This window comes from Cibotium barometz, chromosome 6, assembly GCF_041138505.1.
Source record: "Cibotium barometz isolate CiBa-2024 chromosome 6, ASM4113850v1, whole genome shotgun sequence".
Lineage (NCBI taxonomy): Eukaryota > Viridiplantae > Streptophyta > Polypodiopsida > Cyatheales > Cibotiaceae > Cibotium > Cibotium barometz.
This window is the reverse complement of record NC_141051.1, coordinates 31,436,707-31,461,420: the sequence shown is the minus strand read 5'-3', so window position 1 is coordinate 31,461,420 and position 24,714 is coordinate 31,436,707. Positions and strand designations below refer to the sequence as shown.

The 24,714-nt window shown below is 40.1% G+C and overlaps 1 pseudogene; it reads left to right on the top strand.

The window, feature by feature from the left end:
• LOC147637637 (uncharacterized) overlaps positions 1-24,479 on the top strand; it is a 28,509-nt pseudogene extending 4,030 nt beyond the window's left edge.
• Positions 24,480-24,714: the final 235 nt, after the last annotated feature.

Below are 24,714 nucleotides of genomic sequence, written 5' to 3'. Positions count from 1 at the left end.
CTTTGAGACTGGTCACGGGAAGGGTGAGCATGATGGTGCGGGCACGTGTGTGAAACGTGCCTTGAGGCATCATCAGCTACGACAGGATGCTCAGCGGTTCAGAGATGCGGGCCACATAGTCGAGTGCTGCTCCCAACATTTGTGTGGGAGTGCAGCATCATCGTACCCCAAACGTGATGCTCGGATTGTCAGGAGATTTTTTTGGCATGTGGATGGTGGCATGATTGACCGTAGAGCCTCCCATGATTGTGACACAGTACCTGGCACCTTGGGCTTACATTCCATCAAGAGCACGTGCATGGCGGCCCCCACGATTTACACACGACGGTTTGCATACTTCTGTGGAGCATGTATGGATGGCGATTGGTCACATTGTGCCTCGAGAGGATGGGCAGATGCATGGATACAGACATTCCTCTCCCCCGAGCATCCTTCACATCCAGTGGTGTCGGATGAGCACACAGGTCCTGCGTTCATGGTCAGTTATGATGACCTGACAGATTTGCTACAGGAGGGTGATGTATTTGCTGTTATTGCCAGTGAGGAAAATAGCGAGGGAGTAGACTACTATCTGATGAGTTGCACTAGGCCAAAGTGCATGCTTGACCAGGATACAGTGGATGATCATGGGTTTTCTTATGACGCCCATCGCATGATTGTGGCAGGCCGGTTCTACCAGCAGATTCGACTTCATCGGGGGAGTCTTGAGTTCCAGCAGTGGAAGTGGGAGTTAGAGGCATTTCAGTTCTCTCATCTAGTGGTTGCTACCAGGCTCACTCTTGTTCGAGTACAGAGCCGAAAACACAGTTCTCACCCTCGTTTTCGGCTTCGAGTGGATGACCATGAGAGCATTCTAGAGCAGTTGAGAGCTAGAGAGGGTGTTGCTGACTAGATCTCTATCTTGATAGTGACTAAACTCAGACTAGCTGGGTTAGCTCACTTACATTGTACTTAGATTTTGGGCAGTGACTAACCTCAGACTAGCTGGGGTAGCTCATTTTCATTCTGATGTACTTATTTGATGTTTATATCATTATGAGTTTTCTCATTATTGAGTATCATTACATTTTAGTTGATGTTCTTGATTTTATTATATTTTTTAACACTTTGGCTATCATATTGTTTGTTGAAAATCTCCATGCCATCGTACCCAAACATGCTCCGATGGGGACCAAACTTTGCAAGCATGTGGAGGTGGGTCCCCCCCACATGCTTGCAAAGTTTGGTCACAATCAGAGCATGTTTGGATTGGTAATTAGCGCCCAGTGCGGGTTTTTGAAGTCTCTTGGTGCTTAAGAGGCCATGGAAAATCCGGGCCTTCCCCATACCATCGTACCCAAACATGCTCCGATGGGGACCAAACTTTGCAAGCATGTGGGGGTGGGTCCCCCCCACATGCTTGCAAAGTTTGGTCACAATCAGAGCATGTTTGGATTGGTAATTAGCGCCCAGTGCAGGTTTTGAAGTCTCTTGGTGCTTGAGAGGCCATGGAAAATCCGAGCCTTTCCCATACCATCGTACCCAAACAGGCTCCGATGGGGACCAAACTTTGCAAGCATGTGGGGGTGGGTCCCCCCCACATTCTTGCAAAGTTTGGTCACAATCGGAGCATGTTTGGATTGGTAATTGGCGCCCAGTGCGGGTTTTTGAAGTCTCTTGGTGCTTAAGAGGCCATGGAAAATCCGGGCCTTCCCTATACCATCGTACCCAAACATGCTCCGATGGGGACCAAACTTTGCAAGCATGTGGGGGTGGGTCCCCCCCACATGCTTGCAAAGTTTGGTCACAATCGGAGCATGTTTGGATTGGTAATTAGCGCCCAGTGCGGGTTTTCCAAGTCTCTTGGTGCTTAAGAGGCCATGGAAAATCCGGGCCTTCCCCATACCATCGTACCCAAACATGCTCCGATGGGGACCAAACTTTGCAAGCATGTGGGGGTGTGTCCCCCCCACATGCTTGCAAAGTTTGGTCACAATCAGAGCATGTTTGGATTGGTAATTAGCGCCCAGTGCGGGTTTTTGAAGTCTCTTGGTGCTTAAGAGGCCATGGAAAATCCGGGCCTTCCCCATACCATCGTACCCAAACATGCTCCGATGGGGACCAAACTTTGCAAGCATGTGGGGGTGGGTCCCCCCGACATGCTTGCAAAGTTTGGTCACAATCAGAGCATGTTTGGATTGGCAATTAGCACCCAGTCCGGATTTTTCAAGTCTCTTGGTGCTTAAGAGGCCATGGAGAATCCGGGCCTTCCCCATACCATCGCACCCAAACATGCTCCGATGGGGACCAAACTTTGCAAGCATGGGGGGGGACCCACTCCCACATGTTTTCAAAGTTTGGTCATAATCGGAGCATGTTTGGATTGGTAATTAGCGCCCGGTCCGGATTTTTCAAGTCTCTTGGTGCTCAAGAGGCCATGGAAAATCCAGGCCTTCCCCATACCATCGCACCCACCAAACATGCTCCGATGGGGACCAAACCTTGCAAGCATGTGGGGGGGACCCACCCCCACATGCTTGCAAAGTTTGGTCCCTATCGGAGCATGTTTGGGTACGATGGTATGGGGAAGGCCCGGATTTTCCATGGCCTCTTAAGCACCAAGAGACTTCAAAAACCCGCACTGGGCGCGAATTACCAATCCAAACATGCTCTGATTGTGACCAAACTTTGCAAACATGTGGGGGGGACCCACCCCCACATGCTTGCAAAGTTTGGTCCCCATCGGAGCATGTTTGGGTACGATGGTATGGGGAAGGCCCGGATTTTCCATGGCCTCTTAAGCACCAAGAGACTTCAAAAACCCGCACTGGGCACTAATTACCAATCCAAACATGCTCTGATTGTGACCAAACTTTGCAAGCATGTGGGGGGGACCCACCCCCACATGCTTGCAAAGTTTGGTCCCCATCGGAGCATGTTTGGGTACGATGGTATGGGGAAGGCTCGGATTTTCCATGGCCTCTTAAGCACCAAGAGACTTCAAAAACCCGCACTGGGCGCCAATTACCAATCCAAACATGCTCTGATTGTGACCAATTTTTGCAAGCATGTGAGGGGGACCCACCCCCACATTCTTGCAAAGTTTGGTCCCCATCGGAGCATGTTTGGGTACGATGGTATGGGGAAGGCCCGGATTTTCCATGGCCTCTTAAGCACCAAGAGACTTGAAAAACCGGCACTGGGCGCTAATTACCAATCCAAACATGCTCTGATTGTGACCAATTTTTGCAAGCATGTGGGGGGGACCCACCCCCACATGCTTGCAAAGTTTGGTCCCCATCGGAGCATGTTTGGGTGCGATGGTATGGGGAAGGCCCGGATTTTCCATGGCGTCTTAAGCACCAAGAGACTTCAAAAACCCGCACTGGGCACTAATTACCAATCCAAACATGCTCTGATTGTGACCAAACTTTGCAAGCATGTGGGGGGTACCCACCCCCACATGCTTGCAAAGTTTGGTCCCCATCGGAGCATGTTTGGGTACGATGGTATGGGGAAGGCCCGGATTTTCCATGGCCTCTTAAGCACCAAGAGACTTCAAAAACCCGCACTGGGCGCTAATTACCAATCCAAACATGCTTTGATTGTGATCAAACTTTGCAAGCATGTGGGGGGGACCCACCCCCACATGCTTGCAAAGTTTGGTCCCCATCGGAGCATGTTTGGGTACGATGGTATGGGGAAGGCCCGGATTTTCCATGGCCTCTTAAGCACCAAGAGACTTCAAAAACCTGCACTGGGCGCTAATTACCAATCCAAACATGCTCTGATTGTGACCAAACTTTGCAAGCATGTGGGGGGGACCCACCTCCACATGCTTGCAAAGTTTTGTCCCCATCGGAGCATGTTTGGGTACGATGGCATGGAGATTTTCAACAAACAATATGATAGCCAAAGTGTTAAAAAATATAATAAAATCAAGAACATCAACTAAAATGTAATGATACTCAATAATGAGAAAACTCATAATGATATAAACATCAAATAAGTACATCAGAATGAAAATGAGCTACCCCAGCTAGTCTGAGGTTAGTCACTGCCCAAAAATCTAAGTACAATGTAAGTGAGCTAACCCAGCTAGTCTGAGTTTAGTCACTATCAACAGCAACCCAATCAAAATCGTCATCTCTAACTGCCGGTCGACATGCGCGTCGAGGCTGCTGTGCACGTCGAGGAGGCTGTGCCGGCTGCGGGGGTCGTCGAATGTCTGCGGGGAGGTCTGCCTCAAAGGCAGGATCGTGTGCTGGTGCCGGTGTACTCGGGAGCTCACGAGTCCCAAAAGCTGCTATGGCCCTCTCTCTCTCTCTACGTCATGCTAATGCAAGACGCCTCTGTCTGTAAACCCAAAATCTATAATCTGCAATGGTACGTGTCTGCCACTCTGCGAGCACTCTGCTCGTGTAAGCTCCTCTGCTGTAAGGACACGCTGCTCATGAGAAGCAGCACTGCTGCTAGCACCATCACCCGAGGTGCCACTAGGGCCAGCACCACCCACGCGCTCATATGCTGTGACTTGGCTCTCATGTAGGACTCTCTGGTAAGCGTCGAACTCATGTGAGCTCCACTCTATCTCAGGAGGCACCTCAGGCTCCTGGGCTCTATCGTCGAAGGCGTCGAGTCCCAAGTCCATAGGTGATGTAAAGTCGACAGGCCTGCCAGTCCTGGCATCTACTCGAACGAGGCCTGGGTGAAGATCATCGATGCCCAATACCCTGTACGTCACTAGGTCGACGCGTGCACGGCAGGATGGGCATGCTGAGAACCGGACTAGCTCCTGGGTGATGCAAGACAAGTGGAAAATATGTCCACATCCCAGGGCATATCCACCTGTACTATCAATGTCCTCGATACATAAAGAGCAGCACGCATCACGTAGGAAGGGTGGTGCATCTTGCGGGAGAGGTCGTCGAAAAACCTCTGTGAATAGGCTGTGGATATAAAGGTAGGTAAGGCACTGTCACGTCCGAGGATCTACGATACTCTCGAACATGCAGCATCAGCTGCTCTGCCCTGTGCTGGGCAATCTGCTCCATAATCTGATGATGCTGTGCCTCAGCTCTGGAGCTCTCTACCTCGGTCCGAGCCTACGCAAAAAAGTAAAGCATTAAAATAATTGATTAGTCTCTCATTAGGTATTACTTAAAGAAATTTATAACTTAGGACCTTAATTATAACTCTTTTACGTGCAAGAGAAACCTACCTGCTGGATGTCGGACTCTCTCAGATGCTGTACCTCTGCAGTAGCTGCCTCTGCCATCTGTAATGCAGCTCTGAGGCGGTCAATCTCCGCTCTTGCCTCTACCAACTCCTGAGTGAGCCTCTCAGTGGTAGGTGTGGGAACCTACGTGACACAATCAACCATGCTGCTCATGTAAAAATATAGAAAAGTACATATAAACATGAAGATAAATGACCAAAAAAACTTAAGACGTAATATATATGTAAATACCTCCACATCTGTCGTCGGTATAGATCGTGAGAATAGGCGCACCACGTGCTGGATGCTCTCCGTGGTACTCCGTACGTCAATGCCGACCTGCGTGCCAAGAGCCTCTACTGTCGACAATGGCACAAATGAAGGATCTGTGGTAGGTGCTACACGAAGGGCTGGTGGAGGCCGCCTACCCTGGTCCTGGAGACGGCCTTGGCCAGCACCACCACCCGGACGATGGCTGGTGTAATCCACCTCCTCCCCTAAGACAAACTCCGCATATAACTGCTTTGCGAAGTATATGGGAATCTGGCGGTTGTTCGGCATCCTCCCATATGCGGCAACATATCGACTATAGATATGTGCCGCCATACGAGGATGCGAACACCGCGAAATAGTGAGGGGCTTGCCCGCCCCAGGCCTCATCCCACGACTATCAAGGAAAAGATCTAGGTAGGCTCCATCCCTAATAGGAGCAAGATCACAGACCTGACGATATGTCAGGCCATGTGACACAGGAGCAACGCGATGGTGGGCTATCAACTCATCTACATAAACAATATCATGAAGGCTACGAAGGGACGCAAGCATCGCCTCCAAGTCTGCCACGATATGTAATGTAGACGGAGTGTCTCTAGCACTCCTACGGATAGCCGCTAACTCGCGGTCTATCTCCGCGATGAGGTCCGCAATAGATGAGCGGCCCTCCTCGTGTGACTCCATGCTAAAACCTAAGCCAAATGTGAAGGGTCCAATGTGAAGGGTCTAATGTGAAGGGTCTAATGCTTAGTGCTAAGTAGCACTAATGAAGCTAAAAAACAAAGCTAATGGGCTCACTAATGCTAATCCAAATCAAGAGAGCAAGGAGAGTGAAAACGACTTGTGACAATGAGGCAAAAAAAAAAGTTTTCCGGTTTTATAACCTCGATCGAGGTTCGGTAACATCATGCAATTTAGGGTTTGCAAGATTAACGCTCTGGATATTAGGGTTAGTGCAACATACGGCCAAGATACACACCTAATTTTAGGGTTGGGGAAGGATCGACGGCTGAGATTTGATATTACTATCTCGTTCGAGGTACATGGACGGCCACGATTTAAAGGCATTACCACGACAAGGTTTCTCGACGGTCAAGATTCATTATATACCTCGATCGAGATATTTAAACGGCCGAGATCGCATCTTCCAACGTACGTGAATGGACGGTATAGATTGCGTTTATGTATCTCGATCGAGATAATTGGACGGTGGATATTGCATCTACGTATCTCGATCGAGATATTTGGATGGTGCAGATTGTATCTCTGTATCTCGATCGAGATATTTGGACGACTGAGATTGGATCTCAGTATCTCGATCGAGATATGGGGACGGTGGAGATTGTATCCCATTTCCTCGAACAATGAATGGTCGCGATTTGATGTAAATTTCTCGTTCGAGATACGTGGACGATGGAGATGTGCTGGTCAAATATGCCTGGGGGGATACAACGTGGCCCTGATGTGGATCCGAGTAGCATAGATATCTCGATCGAGATAATGTGGTGGCGGTGACATGTATTGGTGACATGGATGACGCCTGGAAACCCGGACCTGCTAGCGTGGCATTACTTGGCATCTCGATCGAGATATGTCGATTTAGGCTCGGGAGGCACGTGTCGTCTTTTAATTCGCGGCACTATCACGATCGAGGTACTCCGCCCGAGATGCATGGATGTCCCAATTTTAGAGAGAGTGAACGAAAATGAGTACCCTCATCTTGCAACCACCCAGATGAACACGAAGATGCACCATTATGAATTTAATTAGTGCCTTTGTCTTTATTCATTTTTTGGACATCAATACTTTATGTATTTTGTATCTTTGTATATCATTTGCACAACAAGTAATAAAAACCATGACATTGTTGTTTTACATTTTTTTTGTGTGTTTTAAGTGTTTTCTTGTGTTTTTAAGTGTTTTCTTGTGTTTTTAAGTGTTTGCCTTTAAAAAAAGTTTAAATTATGTTATTTTTTTGTAGACAATAGGGGGATATAGCCACCTGCAGCTATATGTGCTATTGTAAGCCCGTCTATGAGAGGAGACAAGACATGGTCATATCTATAGTGCACTCACCGAAGCGAGTGCATGTCTTTGTCCATGACAGTCACGCTATGTGCATGTGTTCTCACGATGTAGCTATCTTGGAAATACTCAATCAGAAAATCATATGCTGTCTCTTGAAGGCAAGAGAGGGCTGAGGGCTGCCACCATGCTTGGAGTCCGTAATGTTTGTAGATGCCATGAACGAGTCTTTGGAAAGGCAGCTTGGTGATGCATAATTGCATACATCTGATTGCCTATCTAAGCTTTTTCATCATGCCATAGTATTTTTAAAGCCTTCTTCGTCTCAAGCTTTTTGTAATTTGGAGGGCTTTGAGGATGAACTCATCTTCTTTGCTCTACAATGGGGTCATCAGTTGCCCTCCTAACAGTCTTTTTGTTCGGGCCATCTGAAACCACAACATAAAACATAGTGGTGGATGAAATAAAATAAGAAAGGTCAGAAAAAGAGCAATCTTATATAAATCACCACACTCCGAATAGGTCATTTCTCAAGTAATAGCAGTGGAGGGAGTGTGTATGATAAAGGAGAACCTCCCAAGAACTATCGTCACTAGTCAATTACATCATGTGGTACACTTGATAGATGAAGTGTCAGTGTGCAGTAAGTATTGTGCATACTGTCGGTGGATGTTCTTCGTTGAGCGTTTCATGAAGACCTTGAAGGATTTTATTAGGCAAAGAGCTAGACTAGCATTACAACAAAAAGAGGGGCTAGCAACAGTTATAGTGTGGCTTTTATAAAAGGATTTGGAAAAGTGTTGGGGTGTAAGTGTCGTTAAGCGCTGCTATTTTTTTGACGCTATAAATGCCACTATATCCCACGCTATATTCGCTGCTCAATGGCATTGTAAAAAAAATTTATCATCGCTATTTTTGCCGCTTAAGCGGCACGGTAAAAAACATCAGCGTCATTATTTTCGCTGCTTAGCAGTGTGCTAATAAAACATCAACATCGCTATTTTCACCGCTCAATGATGTTGCTAAAAAATAAAACATCGCTATTTCTGTCACTCAGCGCGTCGATGTAAAAAAAATTTGGGGGCAGATTGGGGCTAATGCCCCAATCTTCCCTTAAAATTTTTTAATTTAATATATTAAAAACTGTTCTTAGTTGTACAAATACACATATCAACATATTGAAATATAAAACAAAACATAGTAACTCGTAAAATCTTAATTATATTGAATCTGAAATGCGAATAAAAGATAAGTTACATCCAAAATGCCATAACAGGAGAGTTACTATGGCAGCTTCATGCCACCATGCTTGATGGCCTTAGCAATCAATGATTTTCTATGACTTACATGACCCCTCATACTATCCAACATCTTAAGGTCATTAAATTATAAGTAAGGGTGGGGCACAAGAAACTCTGTCAATACTTGTGGAATGTATTGCTTCTTTGCATTGTGTTAAGTTCTCCAATCAATGCCCCAAATGTTTCTGAACTTAAGATTTACAAGGTGATGCATGCATGCTATAACATGTTTCCCCTTTCCTCAATGATCGACCCATCTGTCCTCCTCACACGGTAAGGAAGCATTGTTGGGTTGTAGGCATTTGGATCCACCACCTGCTGTGTGTGTCGGCATATCCTTTGCTAATGGGGAGTTCAAAGAAGATCTATTACTACTCCCAAAACAACCCCTACATCCACCCCCAGTAGCACTAGCACGACAAGAAGAGGCAAACCTTCTACCTGACGAGGTCGTGGTACGAGGTCATGGACTAGGTGTCACATAGAAGAGAGTGGAGTGGCCTGGTCACAACCTCCATGTAAAGTCCCAGCACCTAAATGTGGACTAGATCCTCTAATTGGAGTGTACATGGGTATAGAAGTGCGTAACCCAGGAGTAGAACCATCCATCAGAGTACCCCCCATTGGTGTAGGGTTAACTGTGGAAGGAAGCGGTGGAGCAAAAATTTCCACACACTCTCTCTCCCATACCAATGGGATAGACTAGCGGCCAACTGTGAGAGATGCTCCATTTTTGGATCATTAGCAATGGACACTGAACAACTGCGTGTTGGGCTTCTTGACTCTGGATCGTCCCCCCACGTCTAAATTATAAAAATGAGGCATGCTCAAACTTAAATAACATAAGAACGCATTAGAAATCTTAATCTTATGCATGCTCAAACTTAGAACTCTTATACTACTCAAACTTAGTACTCTTAATCTTATGAATGCTCAAAAGCTTTTTACATTAAGTGTATGCATTAAGCTTAATGCATAAGCTCTATCATAATTCTTAATTTATGCATTAAGCTCCATAAGCTTTAATACATTAAGCTTTATTAATGCATAAGGCTTATAAATAAATCTTAATGCATTAAGCTTAATGCATAAATCTTAGGCATTAAGTTTAACGCATTAAGCTCTATGTATAGATTAAGCTCTATGCATGGATAAAGATCTATGCATAGATTAATATATGTATAATGCTCCATGCATAGAGCTTTATCTATGCATTAAGCTTAAGCTAAGCTAATCCTAAACCCTAGGACCCAAGGGTGCAATAATAGGTAGATAAAAAGCATCAATGATTAGAGGGCTTACCTCTTTTTGGTGAAGTTGAAGGAGATGATTAGAGAACCTACAAAACAAAGATTAAACAAAGGAGTTAGTAATACAAAACCCTAAAAGCTTAATGCATAGATATAAAACCCTAAAGAATACAAGCAAAAGAAATCTTACCTCTATATTGTCTAGCTAAAAGAGATTATTAGTGCAAGACCTACACACAACATGAAAAGGTAAGTGATTAGCAACACATTTAATGAACTCTACCTAAAAAAACACAAGAAACATACAAAAGACCAATACACATTAAGCATAGACATAGAAAGGAGAAGGAAAAGAAGCAAAAGGAGAAGGTTAGTACTCTATGCATTATTCTTAATCTCTTTATGTTTCTTATTAATTAGTAGGCTAAGCATAATAGAAGCAAACCCTAATAAATAGGTCACACCATCACTTGTAGAGTGATGGGGGATAGGAAAAGAAAGAGGAATAGCAAGGGAAAGGGGTCAAGGGGAAGGGGAAGAAGAAGAAGAACAATAAACAAATACATTAGAATAAATACCTTCAAGAGCTTACACCATAGCCATTTGGTCATGGGAGAGAAAGAGTCTCATGAAGAGGAAGGGGAAGGGGAAAATAAAGAGTACAAATGCATGTGAGGGGAGCTAGCTTGATGGAAGGGAGGAGTTGGTGAAAAAACTCAAGGAAAGGAGTGGAGGGAATTTTTTGGGGGAGAGAAAGATGGAGGCATCGGCGGCACCATAGGATCGAAAGTTAATTTTCTTTGGGTCGCTAAAAACAATGCATTTTTAAGGACGCTAGGTAGATTCCAGAGAGCAAGACTATGCATATACCATTGACACTACTTAATTTAGTGCATATATACATATTTAGTTTTTAAAATGCATACCTTTTGTGTCTGGTACATATGTCTTCTACTAGTTCAAACAGTGATGGGTCACCATTAATTGGAGATCTAGAGTGGTTGCAAAAATAATCCCTTGTTCATGTTCAAGATGCAAGAATGTTTGTGTACGTGAACGTTGAGTGACATCGGAGCATATTAGAAAATGGGGATTATTTGAACCAATGCCAGCCAACTTGATGTTGCAAGCTGACTCCTCAATTAATATATAAACTTATGCCTTGAAATGTGTACTCATGGTTTGCCATATGTATGTTGAGTGTCATTTTTAAATATGGTTCATTAGGATGAGGAGGGCATGGACATTCGTTCACAAATACTATACAATATACCTTCATTGTGATGGGTCGAGCACTCACCATGCACTCCTTTGGTGTTGTCACTCTACCTTGGTCGAGGTTCTAGTTAGTGATCTCAGGGGGTTCACTATAAGTAAACCCTCTGTATCATGTATGTTCAAGGCCTATTTTAAAAATCCCTTAGCTATGAATTTTTCATGAATAAAACATAACACCATATTGGGGAATATGGGAATTTCCCACAAGTTTGGGACACGTGGTCAAAAGTTTGGATTAACCATAACTTGAACACCACTAATCCAAAATGAGCACTTTATAGCTCTTTAGATTCCATTTTTCAAGCGCTTTCCAACGATAGGTCATATGATAGGGTTTTGAGAAACTTACAAACATGTTATCCATGTCCCCTTTTTTAAGTATTCAAAAATGGGAATTGGGAAATCCCCAAATTCACGAATATGGTGTTACATACCCTTTTTTTATTTAGTCTGTGAATACCTCCTTTAAATGGTATCTTTCTGTATATAAAAAATGTGTCAAAAAAAGGTTTTAAAAATCCCTTCTATTGAACCCACGTGCTATACTTACATATTTATAAGTGACCCCCTGAGTTAGTGATACGCAATGAGCATAGATAAAGCTAATCCGAGTCTTAGTAAATTCAAAATTTATAATCATCTAATAGATCACATAGTAATTTAATATTATTCTCTATCTCTATTGTTGTGCAATTCGAGTTAAGTTTTGTGCTTGAAGAAATATTCTTTACGAGTGACATTGTCTACATATATATTTCATCTCCCATAGTTTTACATTTAGGACCATATAATTATGTTGCCCACCACAAGGTCACATAAGCATATTTGGAAATTGTGTGGCAAGATTTAAGACTTATAGATTTATTAAATCATGGAAATCCTATTCAAGAAAGAGATCATAGAGTTACAACGCACTCTTTACATAGAAATGTTGGGTACTTGAAGTATATATGATATCAATATTGATCAACGACTACTACTACTTGAGCTTAATGTTAAATGGTACTTGAGCGTAAATATACAAGACAGTCTGTGTTCTGTAGCCTGAACGCCTTAGTAACTATCAACTACTTCTCTTCTCTGGCCTCTCAAAATCTAGGAATTTTGAAACCTTCGATTTTCTAATGTCTACCCCTTCCCTTAGTTGATTTGAAGTAACTGCTTCTCGCCTCCTTTCATAGTTGCAAGAAATCCAAGACATTTCTGCTCCCTCTTTTTGTTTTGTTTCAAATCAATTGTCAAAGGAGATGGCCAAAAGAATGTTTAGGAATATGTGAAGAGGGCGAGCATAATAGGGGTAGTATTGAGAGCCCCTCTCTATGTTTATCTGCCTTTCAATTGGTTTGGTGTGCAAAGTGCTCCAACCAAGTTCATGGGGTATACCTTCAATTTTCTAATGTCTACCCCTTCCCTTAGTTGATTTGAAGCAATTGCTTCTTGCCTCCTTTCATAGTTGCAAGAAATCCAAGACATTTTTGCTCCCTCTTTTTGTTTTGTTTCAAATCAATTATCCATTGAATAAAAAATTAGAGGTTTTTTCATGCTTTAAATTTTTCTTGGCCATTGCTTAAGATTTCAGTGGGGTCATAAGTTTCTAACACTTTGCACAATCAAGGGGGGGAGTACATGTCACATGAGTTCAATGCATTCTTGAAAGACAGGAGTGTTGTACACACCAATGTAATGTGCCATAGACACCTCAACAAAATGGTGTGGCCGAAGGAAAGAAAATGTTTGTTATGGAGATGGCTTGTATGGTTAAAGGCAAGAGCCTACCTCATAAATTTGAAATGGAGGCAATCATGTGTATAGCTTATATTTTGAAAAAATGCCCCACCAAATCTTTGAACACCATGATGCCGAATAAGGCTTAAAATGGATGGAATCCAATGGTGAATCATATTCATGTTCTTGGTTATTTAGTGTATGCTGTCATGCCATATTGCAATACTGACACAATATTCATGACAAGGCCATGAAATGCATATTTGTGGGATATAGTTCCAAAATGTATCAACCTGCATGACAGGCAAGATAATAGTTAGTCATGTGGCATTTGCTGAATACTTAGTGTAGTGCTTATTGGAATGAAAATCAAATCCCATTGTGGGTCTATAAATAGGATGTTTTTGATTATTTGTTGCCTTTATTCCAAAGTGGTACACTAGATTTTGACCATATGAGTTAGCCTATTGAGGGTCAAACACCCAAAAATCGTCAGCCTCAGTTTCTACCCATTGACGATGTAGTGGCCAAAGAACAAGATTCTATAAGGGAGGCCAAAGCAGCTCCAAAATTGCTATTGGACACTTTGTAGGATGATAACAAATTATTTGCTCCTCTACCTAGTAGAGAATATATCAACTCCTCATCAGGGCATTTTTGTTGATCAAGCACTCATAGGTGCAACATCCAATAAGGAGCATATTTCTTTTAAAGATGAGTCAGAAAGTGAGCATTGGATGGCGTCATGCAATGGGAAATCAATTCCATTCATAAAAATGGCACTTGGGATCTATGTGACTTACCTACAAGTAAGCATGCCATAACATTCCATTGCTCATTTGGTCACATCTCATCTTTATCTAAGTGGTTGCATGTGTTGCTATATTAGGGGGGAGTCATAGAGTCTCTGTGAAGATGAGAAGAGAGGTCAGTTGGAGGTCTTCATTCCCCAAATTGAGTCAAGCATTAGCAACAACTTTGTGGGTATTTTCTAGCCCTTCTCCAAGTAGTGATGCCTAGACCAAGACCTCTATATTTGTTGTAATAAATCACATGCACTAGTAGTGTCAACAAAGTCATGGAAGAGCAGCTAACTACTGATAATCTAGGGCTCAATTGGGTCCTAATTGCGTGTTAATCACATAAATTGTCTACATCAGCCCATGGATCATCTCAGGGCACCTCACCTCCAACAAAAAGATTGCAATTTGGTCCACAAATCAGGGAGAAACCAAGCCTCCACCGCCTACATATTTTCCTCCATTTTCGGAAGGAAGATTTCATTTTTTTAAATTTTCACTTTTTCAAAAAGTTTAATCAAATTTCTTAGTGAAAAAGGTCAACAATTTGAATCCTAAGGTTTAAAGTACTCTCTAATTTACTTAGTGCTGCACAATCTTTCCTGTGTGGAGTGTGGGCATCATGGTGGCTAATAGATAATGAGAAATCTCATGGTTTAGACAAAATGAAAATGCTAATCTATATGGCTAGCCTAATCACAATATGATTAAGATAATGATGAGAATAATGATGCCAAGATGGGAGAGTGAGAGTTATATTTCCATTAGATGTGTGCCTCGTAAATAGGCTGAGTACAAGATGGATTAACAAATGCTAATCATGATTAGTATCTTAACAAAGTCAATGATACTCTTCACAAATGTCTCCATGATTATAGCATCCACATGCCCTAGATTCTAGCTTTCAAAGTTAACAAAAGAGGTTACCTTTAATGCTCCTGGCTCCTAGTACACCTCATGAATTCTTTTAGCTTAGCTCACACAATCTACAACTACTACAAGATTCTAAACTTTGACAACTGACCTAAGGCTTATGATCTACATCCATAAATCCCAAGTACATCAATTTATCCAATAATCTCCCCTTCAAATTGATGACCCCACTAGAAGTATCCCATGGTATGCTTCATAACTTGTCCAGCGTTGTGATAACATACATGACACCAACCTAGAACTCATGCTAGTTTTTAGGTTTACAAAGTATGTGGAATTAAAAAGGCATATAATGAGTAAAATGGACTAGTATGCAAGTGAGTTGGACTAGAAGGCCCATTCACTATCAACAACAATAAGGTTGGCCTCATGTGATGCCTTAGTAGTGTTGTCTTTACCTTCTTCTTAATTGTCTTCTTCCACAAGGTTGGCATAGATATTCTTCTTGATGTAGCAATCCTTCTCAAAGTTCCCTAGCCTACCATAAAATTTGCATTTACCATTTCCTTTTTTTTAAAGGCACCCTTTGATGTAGACCCTTTGGATATATTCTTTGTGCAGTAGGCCTAATTATGGGATAAGAGATAGCTTCTCCATTTTTTTGCTTTATCTTCTTCTCTTCCTCCATTAAGGATGTAGTGATGTCAACCAAATTTGGAGATGGTAGATTGCTAATGACTATGTTTCCATAGTCTTTCCGTGGTAGACTTTTAAGCAACAAATCAATGCAAATATCTCCATTAATGTTCATTTTAATACCTGCAACACTATAACACATCGGAGACACAACAATGTTTTCTAGCAGCGTTTGTTTTTGTCGAGATGTCGAGGATTCCATTCGCTCCTTCGAAGTGAATTTTTGTTGCTCGGTAGTGCTTATAGCAAAATTTCACTTCTCCAAAGTGTTTATAGCAGCGGAGTTTCGCTGTTGGGCACAACACCTGTAGCAATGAAATTTTTTGCTATATTATAATTCTGCTCTGCTGTGTACAATGAAAATAGTAGCGAAATTACACTGCTATTTTTGTTGCATGAAATTCCAAAAAGTTGTTAGATGTTGAATTTTAAAAATACGTCACATACACACAGAAAATGATGTATAGTAAAAAAAAAACATCCATTAGAACCGAGCAAAAATGATGTATATAAGCACTACCGAGCAATATGTGTGAAGAACATCTCTCACCCCTGCAAGTAAACAAGAGAAAGCGATAAAGCATGGTTAGGGTGGGCGTGGAAATATGTTAAAATCAAAATTATTGATATAATAGGGTCTAATATCAAAGTCCATTTTCATTAATTAACACGCCTGAAAATTTACAACGTGCGCTTTCTATTAAAACAGGAATCAGATCTAAGCCATCATTTTGCCCATTTCTTTGGCAGCACTAACAGCTTGCATGCAAAAACTAATCGTTCCTGCACTCTGCACTCTATAAAAAAAGAAAAAATGTGCGCTTTGGAACCAATGATTTCAATCATTGTTTAGTGCATGCTTTCAACACCATGAAACGTTTGCCATTAATCACAAATAACAAAAGACAAACCCTCAAAATCACAACAGTGAATGAGGCATCCTTAGCATCATGAAAAGGTGAAGGGTGCATCATCACGACTCTCTTCGAACACCCTCAGCATCACAGGGTATGAAAGAAGGAGATCATTATAGGGTATGTGAAATAGAGAAGCGACCGGGCTGCAGCCCAAGGAAATGAGTGGCTTTCCCTTCTTTTATAAAGAACCCTAAATCTTGCCAACAAATTATTAAATGCCATGTGTACACTGTATGATAACCCTTATCCTCCCATCATTAAACTTTTCATAAGAGAAAAACATTTGCCCCAATGCTATGCCCTTCCCTTCAGTAGGCCAAAAAAGATAGTCTAGTTGATACTATTAATATTAATGTTTACTATACTTGGAGCTATCTTTTCATTTTACTAGTCGGCAACCTGTGCGAAGCACATCTTTTGAAACTCCAGATTCAGATTCTACCCAAACCTTCTCAGACCTCCTCCCCTTCCCGAACCTCCAAATTCTTGCCACGTGGAAGCTTTATGAAACTCTTAAGACTAGAATGCTCACCCGTCTCCGCCGATGGGTAAAAGATGTGCACACTTTTGTTTATGCAGGTTATAGGTTAGACTTGGGTGTCTCTCTTTCTCTCTTGCATATCGGGGATGTTTGGAGGTAATTTCTCTCTCTCTTCCTTTTGCTGAAAGAAAATAACCCAGCTCTTGGCGGATGGGTAAAAGATGTGCACACTTTTGTTTATGCAGGTTATAGGTTAGACTTGGGTGTCTCTCTTTCTCTCTTGCATATCGGGGATGTTTGGAGGTAATTACTCTCTCTCTTCCTTTTGCTGAAAGAAAATAACCCAGATCTTGGCCGACGCACGCCCAACACAACGTTGAAGCGTATCTATCTGCCACACTAATACATGGCACCCCTCATCATTCCACACATCAAACATCGTCTTGTGCATATCCTGCAATTAGTGTAGATTAAGAAATCTCGTGCATTGCAAAAAGTTCGTCAACTTACTATGCTTTTGTAACTACATGGTCGTTTTGCGAGTTCTTACGATGCTACCACACAGCCTTAAGATGCAAGAAAAGACGGACCGTGTTTTGGGAGAGGCCCTAACATTGCATCCATAGTATTTCACAATGATATGTGTGTGTGTGTGTGTATGTGTGTGTGTGTGTAGACACATGCATACACACGTACACCCATTAACACAATCATGCACACATAAGTATGCACATATAAAGACATCTACATGTGTATGTCCAAATGTAGACATATGGGTACATGCATATATACCAACACACACACACACATACACTTTCTATCTTACATACATGCATATCTATTACTACGTATCTATGTACATATATATTTATGAGTGAACATACATAGATAGAAGTATTTTAGTGTGTGTGGGCATTAGTATGATACTTGTTGGTGGGTGTATGTGTGCATGCTAGTGTTTGTTTTCAAAAGTGCACACACACACACACACTTATATACATACATGCCTCCATATATGAAATGCACATGCACATGCACACATGCATTTTACCCACTCACAATATATGTAGATGCTACACACACACTCACACACACACACACATGTGCATGTTTATCATATCTATGTATGCATGTGCTTATGCACATACATATTAAGTGCATTATTCTATTCATACATGTATTTTTAAGTGTGTGTGTGTGAACACATGGTTAAATGTAGGTGTGAGTGTCCACTCACATGCACTAGTGCACACATAAGAACAATATACATAGATGTACCCCTATATGACACACACATGCACACGCACACCCACATCTACACATGTCTACATATATATAGGAATATATGCAAGCATTCATTCTAACACACACACATGTATTCACATATAATCATAATTTATGTGCATACATCTATAAGAACGTTGATGCATGCATACATACTCACACACATATGTGTATGCGAGTACAATCATATTTACATACATGTGTTCATACGTGTGTTTGTGTGTGTGTGTACACTTGCATGGAATGGATGCGTGTTTTCAAAAGTGCACACACACAATGATGTATGCACATGTATCCCTTCATAACAAACATAAATACCTTTTCCACATATTGAATTTATTATAATATAAATGCATTATGATCTTTATTAATAAATATATATTTATTATCCAAGTACATGTTTATTATATCAATATATATTTATTATAAAAAAATATGTTTATTACACGTTTATATAATAAATATTATAAAAATATAATAAATGTGATAAATGCAGGGCGTCGTCTTAGGGTGTTGTGAGAGCGGACCTTGGCATGGGCGCATCGTGTTGAAGGCACGTTGAGGACTTTGCGGAGAGAGGTGCCCACCAAGATGTGGCCACGCGAACCGGTGGATGCCGGAAGCCGGCATCGAGAGGCTGTTGAGCACAAGAGTCACTATCGCCTTGCGTGTAGGGCTGGCCGTTCGCAACGTCATAGACTGCCGCCTGTCTCTCACCATCCTCCGCCAGCTAACGAGTCACCACTGCGGCAGCCATCTTCGAAACCGTGACCACCAATGCGATGGGAACAGCAGCAAGATCGTGCAAGTGGGTTGGAAGTAGCAGGAGCGTTGGATGCCTGCCAGCGAATGCAAAAAGCGCACCAGAAAAACGTCCGTCAGTGACTTCATCAGACGGAACCTTGCGCGATTTCTACTCAACTCCATTGACGGAGCTTTTAGCTGATGTGAGAATGCGTATGCCATGGCGCGCTCTCGCTCCATGCCCTGCCATAACGCCCACTCACCCACCTAGCCACCCAGCCAGCCCCATGGCCTACTTCCAATGCAGGCTCAACAAAGTAGTACTCAGCGGACCCATTATGGCTACATCTCACACGAAAATGAAGGTGCCTACTTGGAGAAGGGCTTGATGGCGTCGAGTACCTGGTGGGAGGTGTGTGGGAAGATTATGCAAACTTGTAACGTTTTCCTGCAAACGGCCATTTATTGCGTCTCTCTATCTCTGTGAAGACGATCAGAGTCCGATAATATACATAGGGATAGTGGATGTTTACTTAACAATAAGGCTAGCTTTTGCTTCCGTTGCCAAGAGCCCTTAATCATTAATCTTTGTGAAGGTGTTTTTACCTATGATATTCCCTCAAAAGGAAGTTGAAGACGCATAATTTGTGAAGGTGTTTTTACCCATGATATTCCCTCAAACGGAAGTTGAAGACACATGCATGTTAGACTACTCTCTCTCATGATAATCCATCGTATTATTTTCTCTAAATTTGAAGTAGTGTATAGGACCAAAGAACCAAGGGAATTTTTATAAGGAGAATGCAACAAGCCACTTACAGAGAGGGTTGGGATACAAAGGAGGATGAGCATAAAGGAGGGGACTTGATGAAATGTTTAGTTGTCAAGGAAAGCCCCACTACCAATTCTTGTATTAGTTGTGGAATTATCTAAATGAGGAATCCAAAAATATGCAATATATGAGGGATCCTTTAGAGAATGTACATAAAACGATCAAATTGAGATGTATGTCATGAAGATAGATATCACATGGCACAGACTTAATGATCCTATCTATGTGTCATTCCACTTGCCCATGTCATGTGCTCTCTTGATCATCTCGATAGTAGACTCCACATTGACATCTCGCAGTGATGCTATAAAATAAATAGTAGTACTATTTTGATACTAAAAAATATTATTTAATAATAGGAGGTTAATTTTTTAATAACATGTTAATTTTTTTATAAATTAAATAAATGGTTATAAAACAAAAAGTAGTACTATTTTGATACTAAATAATATTTCTTGACAACATGTTGATTTTTTAATAGAGTATAAATTTAAGACATATTTTGTAAATATACCTCTCTACATGGGTGGACTTCACCTAAAACTGATTGAACTCCTTAACTACATATATCCATGAGTAGTGGCATCTTTAATCTCATCAAAAGTAGGAAGAGGATTGTAGTCCTTAGTTTGGGTTTTGACCAAAGAATACGTATGAGTGATGCAAATATATTATTATGGGATTTAAAATAGTAATATAAGTAAGATGTTAATTTATTTACAAGTTATTATAAAAAAATGTACATTATTTACAAAGTAATATAAAATTGAGATTGATTTTCTTTCAAATTGAGTAAAATAAATGAGGATAATCCTCCTATTTTGAGGTGACTTAGATAATCCCTTTCCTTGACTACTTTCCACCAATGCCTTCCACTTTTTCGAAGTCCTTTTTATCTTCAATTAATATCTAAATTGGTTATGAGAGTTTGTTGTTAGTGAGTGATGAATAAAATTTTGTATTGAATTTCTCCCACATTTATTGCTCATGGAGAAGTTGCTGCCGATTAGGGAAATTTTAGACTATGAAATGGGCCCTGTAAGAAATATTATTTTTTAGTAATCTTTTGATTAAAAATGCTAATTTTGACCCCATAGTGGGAGACAAAGCAAATGATTCCCCTATTTTTTATGGACTTTTTAGGTCCTACCATCTATATTTTATCCACTCTCTCACTAGCTTTTTGTACCTTTATAGTCTATAGTTTTGGAATATTTTAACCCACTACTTTTAGATGCAAGTTGCACCACCATTCCCAAGGTTTCACTTTTTGGCCATAAGGGAGGCCCAAAATTTGACTTTTTCAAAATTTTTCTTTTTTAAAAATTTTTCCACCAAAAAAACTTTCCTTATACATATATAAACCCAAAAAATGATTTTTTTATATCATTTCTTAGTCAAACTACCTCATAACAATCTTGTCGTATCTTTTCAACTTCTATGATATCTAATGATTGCAAGATGCATTCTAATATTTTATACCAAACATAGAAGAGCCTTTATTGATTCCTTTTAAAAAATGACTTTTTGATATTTTTCACATTATAGTGTATTTTCATGTAAAACTTTCCTCCCAAATATATATATATATATTAAAAAATTAATTTTTAATGTCATTTTCAAACCATAACTCCCAAATATATATCAATTCAAAAAACCTATTTTTTAATGTCTTTAAGGATGCAAGTTGCATCACCATCCCAAGAGTAATTTTCGACCATAAGGGTGTCCAAGAATTTGACTTTTTCAAAAAATTTATTTTTTTCATAAAAAAAACTCTCCTTATACATATATATACCCAAAAAGTGAAATTCTTATGTCATTTCTTAATCATAACTTCCTCAAGAATCTTCACTCTTGTCATATATTCCTTACTTCTATGCTATCTAATGATTATAAGATGCATTCTAATATTTTATATCCCAAAATAGAAGGGCATTTTTTGAGGTCACTAAAATAATGACTTTTTGATACTTTTCACATTTTAGTGCATTTTCATGTAAAACTTTCCTCCCAAATATATATATATATATTGAAAAGTTTATTTTTTAATGTCATTTTCAAACCAGTACTCATTTTAAAGCAAGAAATCTAATCATTGTAAGGTTGCACTATTCTCCATCTATTTTTTTATACCAAAATAAGAAGGTCATTTTTAAAGGCCATTAAAAATTTTACTTTTAGATATTTTTCATATTTTGATGTATTCTCATGTAAGACTTTTCCCTAAAAAATATATTATAAGCTCAAAATTAAATTTTACTTATCATTTTGAGATAAAAAACCACCCCACTCCTTTCATTCTTATCATATCTCCTTATCATGACTAGAATCTTTATTTTTGGAGTGTCAAAATTGGATTTTTTAGAGAGATATATTCTTAATATATATTTATCTAGGATCATTTCAAATGTTAGAATATTATTATCTAATTGAAATCTCTTTTTTAATCCTCTATTAATTTTAATCATCTTGAATCAGGCATGCCTTTAGATGATATTATGAATGGTAGAAAGCGTAAAGTAGACATTCACATTCGCATAGATGAAGATTATGCACTAGCAAAATGTCCATATGTTAGGCAACCATGGCATGCCACAATGGCAAGACATGGCAGACTAGGAGAAATGTGGACTCAATTTTGGGCCCTGTAAGAAGTGCCAACTCAGCTTAGAGAGAGAGAAAAAAAGGTTTAAAACATATCCAAATTTGTAATTCGGCTCATTTTTTTACTATTATAATAATTAGTTTAAATATATTAAAATATACATATTCTTTCAATGAGGGTTCATCATGAGAGGCGGCATTCTTTGTTGGATGCACGTAAAACTTGTCAGAACCAAGATCTCACAGATTTGAGATAGTTATGCATTTAATAGATTCTCATCATCTCGACCGTGGGGGTTTTTCTACTGAAACTAATAAAAAAAAACATCCTACTAATTGAGTTAATTCTTGTTTCAATTCTTTAGTATGTTTTATGATGATAGAAAATACTAGCTTTGCAAATGAGAACATTAATCAAAATTTGGGGATTCCAATTAATCTACCTTCAACAACACATGGAGACACTCAAATTCTCAGTAACAGTAGTAGAAATGGTGCACGTAAAAGAACATATGATACAATCTTCATGTGGACATACAATCTAAGTACCAACCTTTGAAGAAATGAAATCAGAGATTTTTTTAATGTTATGAGCAAAAAGAGCAAAGGAGGAATAATGGAGAGCATCATTTGGACTTGTGGACCAATGGGTCAATGTATCCCAGGGATCCATTTACAAATGCACCACCTCTATTTTACAACATTACAAACCTACTACATTTCACGGGTGATGGTAGACAAGGTTTGTTGGGTTATGCACAACACTTGGAAACAATAGTGATGGTTGCATAATAACAGAGGGATTTTCTACAAATAGAGAACACTCAAAATAAAAAACCTAAATGGGTTGTATGCAGACAAGCTTATGGCAAACAAAGAAACAATTCAAGACTTGGAGAAAAAGATTGATTCTTTAAGGAGAAAGGACACATCACTAGGGCCACGTAAAAGAAGAAGGCAACTTTACAACATAGAGAAAATGAAAGTTGGAAGTGGAGGGATGAAGAAGCGAGTACAGGTTGTAAGGTGTTAACTCTTGTTTCATATATATTTCTCTTTTTAGATTAGTTTCTTTGTTTGAAAGTAGATATTAGTAATCAAATTTGATGTTATTCTTTGTTTGAAACTAGATATAAGTAATCAGATTTGATGTTATTCTATTTTTAGATCTTTACTTCATCCAGAGTCCAAGGTACATTCTGAAGCTGGAGTGTATTATAGTCATTTGGTACCAAAAGGAATAGTGGAAGAGATGATGTATCAAAAGAAGTTTTGAAAAATCAATGAGAAACATGTGTCTTCTTTTATGAACAAGAACCAGCTCGATGCAACTCAGGTGGTGCAAGCAATGGTGGATGAGACTAGCATCTCTCAGAAAGCATATAGTATATTGTTTAAGGCACTAGCAGAGAAATGTCAAAGTAAGAAGCGTAAAGGTTAGTTACTTCCAAGACCAATGCAAGCAAAGTCAGCACGCGAACCTGTGAACTCAGAGGTGCTTGAGAAGCTTGGTTCACCGATACATATTGAAGCAACATTCATTGTTAAAGACAAAGAGGTACTCTTTAACTAGCACAACAATATTTTCTTTGATCTTGAAGCTTTGCAAAGGTACGTAGTTCAGTTCTTTGAGATTAGTCAAGAAGAATGTGAAGGAGTTCTAAATTTTGTTTTGAAACTGGATGAGTGTGAGATTTTAAAGAATAGAAAAATGGAGAGGGTTACTATCACTCTACTGAACAGGGCCTTAGACACATCAATTACAAAAGATGATGCAAGATATTTCAGTGTTCAATCGGAGAATAACATATTGCCACTTGGATCTTTTGAGGTATCTTCTTTATCATTGAATATGACTGTGTATTACGTTGAAATAATTTAAATACGAAACTTGTATTAAACATGAGCTTCTTCATAATGACACAGGTGGATAAAGAAGACTTTAAAATTTTGCATTGGGTGTTTCATCAAACTACAATTCCATCATTGCTGATGATTAGTGAGCAAAGAAATGGAAGGGCCCTTCATGTGCCTGGGTTCGGTGACTATAAAGTGGAATGGCACATGGCAGCTGATTTGAAGACTATAAAATGCATGTATAACATAAGCAAAGGTGCAAATGCAAAGATTCCATGTCTATATTGCATGTCAAGTGCCAAGACTTTAGATCGTGTACTATTTGAACAAAGCTTCTAACAAGCATTTCAAAGTAGTGCTTGATATTCCTCTATCCAGAGTGCTTGATTTTTATGTTTTATCATTGATTGAAGCATATACTATATAATCATACACCATATTTCGCAAAGACATACGGCTCATTGTCAATATGGTCAACTCAAGGCATGGAGAAGTCATATTACATGGCAAGAACAACTTACTTTAAGCACACTAGACATGGTGGAGGCAAGAATCGAGCCAATAGTCTTTTAGA